The sequence below is a fragment of the Cariama cristata genome, unplaced genomic scaffold (assembly GCF_000690535.1).
Source record: "Cariama cristata isolate BGI_N322 unplaced genomic scaffold, ASM69053v1 scaffold922, whole genome shotgun sequence".
Lineage (NCBI taxonomy): Eukaryota > Metazoa > Chordata > Aves > Cariamiformes > Cariamidae > Cariama > Cariama cristata.
The window spans coordinates 31841-39800 of record NW_009603051.1 but is presented as its reverse complement, the minus strand read 5'-3'; positions in this window follow the sequence as shown (position 1 = coordinate 39800).

Here is a 7960-nt window from a genome sequence, read left to right as displayed (position 1 = left end):
AAATATAAAATTAAGTGTATACTTAATTGTTTTCCAGAACTGGGACCCTAAGGAATATGCAACAAATTTTTTTTTGGAGTGCAGTCTTTACATTTTGAAGTGTCAGCTTAGTCTAACAAGATACAAAAGTCTAGAAAGATTAAAAGTCTTGGGTCCAAGGAATGGGAGCAATATGGTCATTGCTATTTGCTTCAGCAGAGAGGCAGACATCAAGCTGGTTTCACAGGGATCACTTTCAAATGTCAAGGAGACTGGAAAATTCTGAGATATTAGAAATAGTAATGTAAACTGGGAGATGGGGAGTATGGGAAATTGATTATTTCCATATTTTTGTTTCTCATTTAATATTGACTTCAATATAATAAATTTCAAAATAATGTTTTTTATTCTTTGCATGGTCAGTTTCTTACTTTTAATACTATTTCAAACATCACAGAGAGGAAAGAGTTCTGGTGTCGTAACAGTTAGCTACTCTGTAGCTACAGAGAATAAATAGGCTAAATAACAATAAAATATTAGTTGAGTTTAGTTAACATGAGCTTTGTCATGTAGCACGACCCAAAAAACAGCAAACAGAAAGATGTGCCTTGCCAAAACAATTTCAGCTCTAAGCAACTCCTCAAAAAATAAGATATTTTCAGTTTTTAGAAGCTTTGATAAAATACAAGATACTCAGATGTTTCAGAGAGGAGAAACATAAAAACACCTAGACAGACAATTTAACTCCAGAGTCTCCAAAGTAGTTGACCCTAGTCTGTTACAGTGGAAGCCAAATTTTGTGGAAATAAATGCTTCATTTCCAGGAGCCACACGGACCTAAGAGCCTTTTCCTAGTGTGTTTACATTGCTTAAGATCTTCATTTCCTCTGCCTGAAGCAGTGAATTGCAATGGAACTGAATGCACGGTAAAACTACCATGTACGAAAGCTTTATGCATTATGTTAAAAAGTTCTATCTTGATAAATGGTGCCATTAGCATCTGGAATTCACTGCATTTGTCGGGTTAGGCCATTCTGAAAACAGTCCTTGAAAGTGTAACAAACTTGCTCAAATGCTAATGAGCTGAATCACCACACTGATCTGTTGAATGGAGCCAAATATATGTAAAAGTTTAAAGTATTTGTGTATTACTATTAGCCATACTTAGTGTTCTAAGTATATATCAGTTTTCTGGGGAAAAAATTGTATATACTCACAGCTTAGAACTCCCCTTCTCAAAATATGTACTAACTGGTCATTAGAAAAGATTGCTTTTTCATACCCTAAATTTCATGTCCATAGGATTGAATACAGAAGTTTTCAAAAGATCAACTATTTTAATCAAAATTTTTTCACCTGTTTTTTCATTCTACATTCTCACTCCTTATAAACAGCTAGTAAATGTCCCCTGCACTGAAAAGGACCCTTTTGCCTGCATGTAATAACAGAATTTTCACCTTTGTAGTACACATATCAAGAAGCAGGAATATAAAGGCAAGCTGTGAAATTTAGCCCTGTGTATTCGTGTGTGGAAAGAGAAGAGAGGGAAATGACCTCTTTGGGCAATACTTACTTTCTTGAAAGTTCTAGTTTCCTAACAACCTTCCAGACAAGTGAATAGTAGCCAGCAGCAGATAACTTGGTAGCTAACCACTTTTAATGCACCAAGAAAACCTCACCTGAAATGCCTGTAGTTTTTTAAAAAGTCAACAGAAAATGTTTTTGTTAGAATACAGGAGAAGCCAGAAATTTGAAAGCGTAAAGGCTAAATTGAGCCTATGGTCTGGTTCTACTCTTTAAGTCAAACCCAAGCGATTGGAGCCAAATTATGTATTGCATGACAAAGATGTTTAATGAAATGATATACATAGTGACAGTAGACCACCAGGAACTAATGTCAGAATATTTTCATTGGCTTCTACTCTGCCTTGGCTCATCCTTATTCACAGACATAGAGCTGAGCTGGAGTAAGGAATTCAGCAGTAGTTTGACTCTGCTTTCATTGGCTTTCTATTGCTAGCGGTCAGCCACAAAATATCCACCCAAGTAGCTCCTTGAGATATAGGTCACTCAAAGTATGCAGAGATTTACCCTTTGTTAGGTTGTTTCTGATGCAAACAACAATATAGGATTACTCTTAGAATCCACCCATCCTGCACTTGGGCTATTCAGTTAAAAAATTGAAGAGAGCTTTAATCAGCATTTTACAGGTGTGGGTGTTGGGCCACATGAAATTTTTCATGCAAAGAGTTTGCTGACCAAAAATTGACATTCCAGGTCATAATTGTTCACAGATGAAGGGCAAGATTTGCAAATGTTTTGACAGGGGGGAAAAGCAACTAAAAGACCCTGAAGAGCTATCAAGTCAAAACTTTTTTTCTCTTGTTTTTTTCAGATGAAACTACTTTAAATTCTTCATCTGTAAGTGACATTTCACTTTGAAATCTGATAAATTAAAGAACTAAAAAGAGTGTAATAAAGCCTGGAAATAAACCAATTATTTTATTTTCTGGGTTGCACATCAAATTAAAAAAAAAAAAATAAATTAATCCCTCAGACCTTCCTGGCAGCACTATATGCTACAAGGAAAGCCTTTTTTTTTTTTTTTTTTTTCAGGAATAAATTTACTTTATGGAGCAGCACAATGATATAGTGCAGAGCTCCCAACATAAATGGAATACTCCGGGCAGAGCTTCCACCACTAGGAGTAAATTCAAGAAAAATATTGACCAACCCTCTCTGTTTTCTTTTCTCTGCAGTATGTAATATTTCTAGTAAGATGCACAACAAAGCACTTGCGTTCTCCTGCACTATTGTCAGAAGAATTTGCTGAATGCATCTAAGAGTTGACATGGCATGTGAATCTCTCATGTCTTGTTTGCAGAAATGCAAACTTTCAGCATCTGAACATCCTGTGTCCTCTGTTTATTCTCTGCAGTCTCTCTGTTATCCATGCCATTTTGCATTTGCTGTTTTCTTAGGTATACTTAAAACAACATGCCAAATGAAATAAGGATACTGTTCAATGAATGCCCTGAAAGTTGGATGTATTTAGCAGTTTTAACCCCACTAACCAGTTTAATGTTTAATTATATAAAGCTATGGGGTCCCCAACTGGTTTGAACCTTCAACACTAGTCAAAACAAGTTAAATCCAGCAAAGCAGAAAATAAGGTTGTGAGCAAGCAATATGCTGGCTAAATTGTTTAAGATGTCTTGCAATTTGTTAACCTTGAATGGTTTTATTTTGAGCAACATTTCCATCCTGGCCTTATCTGGGCCTTCCCAGCTTTTGCAGCCCTGCAGCTTCAGTTCTGTAACTGAATTGAGAACACATATTAAACACTAAAATGTCTGGTTTTTTTCCCAAAAATTAAATTCTTAAGACAAATAAATAGCTTAAATTCCACCCACAATTAATTCCATTCACATTCTCCTGCAAATTACAGGCATGAAAAATCTGGCCAGGTTTTGAAATCTGGCCCTTCATTTTCCAGCCAAAGTGGCTGCAAATGTGAATATTAGAGAGATAACTTCTTTAACTTTTCTGTTCTTGTCATGTTATGTCCTGAGTCTCCAAGCAAGCCTAGAAGTTCTATTAGAAAAAAGATGTTGTGATATTATAAAACACAGACTATACTGTCCAGCTCTATTTTCAGACCATGCAGCCATGTCTTTCAACTCTGCAGCCTCAAGTTCTCTGCCTTCTGATTGAGAACAACAAAAGAGTTTGTTTCATCTGCACATTAGAGAACAAAATGGTGGCCTTTGGACCATATGAGAAGATGGACACTAAAGGAAAATGGCTCAAGAATAAATGATTTGCCTTGTTTTCTTTTCAGAACTCAGATATAAAAAGGCACTGAGGCACAGCAATGCTGGGAAAAATTAAGATTTTCCCAGACTTAACCATTTTCCTTTTCAAAAAGATTTATAACACGCATGAATCTCAGATGTCACATCCTATTGTGCATAATTATACTGATGTCTAGACTAAACATTATATATACCCACACATACATATAATTACATACCCTTATGACTATGTATTACTGTTTTTCTATAATACCTATTCCATGGCAGCATTTGTAACAGTGTTTTATATCTTAATGATTCATAAAACCTATATACCATGGGAAATTATTTTACCCAACATGCAAGTCAGCACTAGACCTGACACCAAAGAAGTCTTAATGAGGTTTTGACTCACCTATGGTATAATCAGCTATGGGATAAACATCATATCCTGCATACTATAATCACTTAATACATCTTTCTTATCTATTTGAAGATACAAATGAAATGTAAGCATGTAAGTATATATGCCTGGTCATCCCACCCATTGAGATGAAGGAATACATTCTGTAATCAACAGAGCAGTTAATTACATTCATAACACACTTCTACCCATTCCAGAAAGTTTTGTAGGCAGGGTAAAGCATTTTTAGAGTGCATTGTTGGGTAAAGATAAAACAAAAATCAGAGACTGCTACTCCTGTTCATTGGTTTGTAATGAGGATGTATGCTCACCTTGGCAACTTCATACATGTGGTTCTTCTCTGAAGATCTCATTAGCTTGTAGAGCACATTACCAGACAAGCTAGATGGATTCTTGACCTATTTAATTTCAGTTGTGAAAACTTGCTCTGGTTTTTTGTCTGATTTTTCCAGGCATAGTTGCAAGTGACCTTACAATGTACTATGTATTTCAGGCAAGTATTTGTATGCAGAAGCAGTGAAGTTGAGGTGTACTCTTGGAGTCTACTGGGAGTAGAGACAACATCACAGAAAAGATGAAACAGCAGGGCCTGCAACACTTAGACATCTGTACTTGAAGTTTTTGTTTGAGAAAAAATTTCCATAGTAATGTGCAAATGGATTCCTCACATGTTTTGACAACACATCCACATGTATCCACCTCTGCTTTGCCTGATAGATTAGCCAGGTCAATGGCTGCACGGTATCCACTGTCTTCTCCAACGTGGAAGGTTCCTTTAGAACTTTTTGTTTCTCTATTCTTACTCTTTATACTTAGCATAATCCCAGGAAGGCAGCTGAATCCCTACCAGGATACCCTTCAGTTGATTTATGAATGGATTTCAAGGGTTCTTCAGCTAGGGGAAGCTAGCTGTGGTTTGGAGATCTGGACAATTCTAGGGTTTGCATATGTGGGACACCACAAAACCAGAAAAAGCATGCCTAGGAGAAGGCAAGTAAGAAGGAAAGGGTCTTCCTTGATAGAGTATAGACAATCTCCTTAAGGAAACACACAGAAAATGCAGTGGATCATGAAGAAATATAATGTAGTCTGACAGCCAGTATATTTAACAAAAAAAATGTGTGAGTGAATTTAGTGCTAGGAAAAGTGACAGACTAACAGGCTCTTGCTACAGCTGGGCACATCAGGGGTTAGCCTGAAGTTTTCCCCAAGCAGCTCTGCCTATGGGCCACAGCATGGACCTACATTACCCTCTTCTGCAGGGCTTCCCTTCGACTGAATTTTGGAGATCTGAGGACTAATCCACAGGAGCACTGCAGCAGTTGCACTGACAGCCTGTTTCACTTGTTAAATAATAATCAGCTCTCAAAATCAGCTCAGAAATTGTAAAATAAAGTTATAAAAATAGCATACAGACCATATGTTAGTTTTCATTTCAAAGTTTATCCTTGCTCTAAAGAAGGTTAAATCATATTCATTTCTCTGAAAACAGTCAAGATATAGGAATTTAAAATACCATGAAAGTGTTATCTATAGAGTGCACTTTGGAGTACCAAGAAAGAAATCACATATGCATGGGATTACAGAATACATTTCAAGTCAACAGAGAAGCACGTACAGTAACTAAGAAACAAACATGTTTTTCTGACTCAGAAAATTGAGTTTAATTTAGCCTTAAGAAATCTGGATCTGTCTAGTCTGTTAGTAGTCATGAACAGATACCATAAACGTAGATCAATAGTGCCCTGCATTGCCTGATATGTAAATTATGCTCTGCAAAGAAATGAAAAGAGCTAAGGTCTGACGCCAAGGAAGCCAGTTTGAGTCCCTGCTCTAAAATAACCTCGGTGAGTGTGGACACGTCCCCTCTCTGTGCATCTGGTCCCTGTGATCAAAACCTTAGCTGAGGGCTGCAGGGATGCATGATGAAAGACTCTGCGGTACTCATATACGGAGAGTAAGAGATACAGGGGAAAAAGAAAAGAAAAGAAAAAGTGCTGCACCTCTGAAAACTCTCAGAAAGTTAGAAAGCCTGTGAACTCATGCTCAATGTGAAGAAGTTCAGAGGCTGCAAGACCAGACAATGCCTCTCCTCCTGCATAGCAAGGGAAACACAGCAGGTAGATCCAAAGAGGAGCAATAGGATAAGTACTTTTTTTTTGTTATTTAAAAGTTAAAGCCAACAAAGTAGAAAATACTGTTATTAAGACTTCAAACGGTCTCTCAACATGTAATCAACTATCATATTTGCCACAGAGACGTTTGTGATCACAGTTGGGGTAGGGCCACAGGACAAAGTCTTAATTAAACTGGCGACCAAGACATATCATGTGGTCAAAATCATGAAACCAGATGTCCCTGGGAAGATTCAGAGAGATTCAAGGGCTCAGAACAGTAATACCATTTCCCTTCTTACCACCACAACCTTACTAAAAAGAACAAAAAATATCAGCTCCATTTTTTCCTTATTTATCTGTGAATATTTTGTCTCTAGAAGATATCAATACTGCCATACCAAAACATTCATAGCTAAAACACACTCCAAGGAGACGTTGACCTGCTATGTGGCCTCAAGGCTATTTTATTATCTCTGTAGCTGTACGAGATACTCAGAGCTGATCGTTCAAATAAAAAGTAGTTTGGATAAAATGTGGAAAGAAACTTGATGGTAGATGATATACTGGTGTCATCTGATTTTCCTGGGGCAAGAGATGTAGTTTCCTGAATGTATCAACTCTTCAGTTGGCCTGTGTCAGACTCATTTAAAGAGTTCAAGCACAGAACTTCTTGTTCATGCAGTTCCCATGCTTGCCACATATTTTACCATCATGTTTCTTGCACGTGCAGCCAGTCTTGACAGATATAATCTCCAGACCTACAATGGCTGCATATATTGTGCGTATTTTGGAAGGTATGGAAGGAATCTGAAGACATTGCAGCATCTGTTAGTTACATATGCAAAAAGGAAGCTTAAGAATTACCATATGGGGTTTTGAAGGACTTAAGTTCAAATTTTGTCCTTCGATGCATGAATACATCTCTTCATACCTTCTACAGTTTACCTAAGTCTGAAAGATTTTTAAGTAAGTTTCCTTTTTGCTTTTAAAGAGAAAAACATAGTTATATGATGTTGCAAACAGAAAAATGGTGTTTGTTATATCATAGGTTTGAGTACCTAGCATTATAATTGCATGGGACGTTTCAGGTTAGTCAAGTAGGGAAAAGCTGATGTAAAAACAAATCTTTACGTTGTATTCTGGGCAGATTTGGGTCACCAAAGGTACATGTCTACATTTCTGAGAACCACTGCACTAGTGGCTGAAACAATCAGTAGCAATTCTTGTATCCTTTATTTCCGAGCACTCAACAGGAGATAGTTGAACAGGATCCGCTGATCAGAAATTCCTGGGTAACCATTGATTTCACCTTTTGAATGCCTGTAACTGGGAACTGAAAAATAGGACACGCCAACTCTTTTTTTAATAATGTGTTTGCATTATGGTTCCCTTAAAATGATAACTGTATGGAACATAAGTACCAAAGCAGCCTAACAATGAATGTGAAAATATAGCAACAGTAGCTGTTAAGAACAAATATTTGGCCAACTATTATGGGACAAATGTGCAAATACATGGAATTTGTAATTGCCTATGCAAAACACATGCACATCCCAAGTGTGCAAGAGGAGGATGGATAACTGTCCACAAGTATGCCTGACCAGCCATTTGCCCATGCAATTCCCCTGGTTTTAGTGTGCAGAACT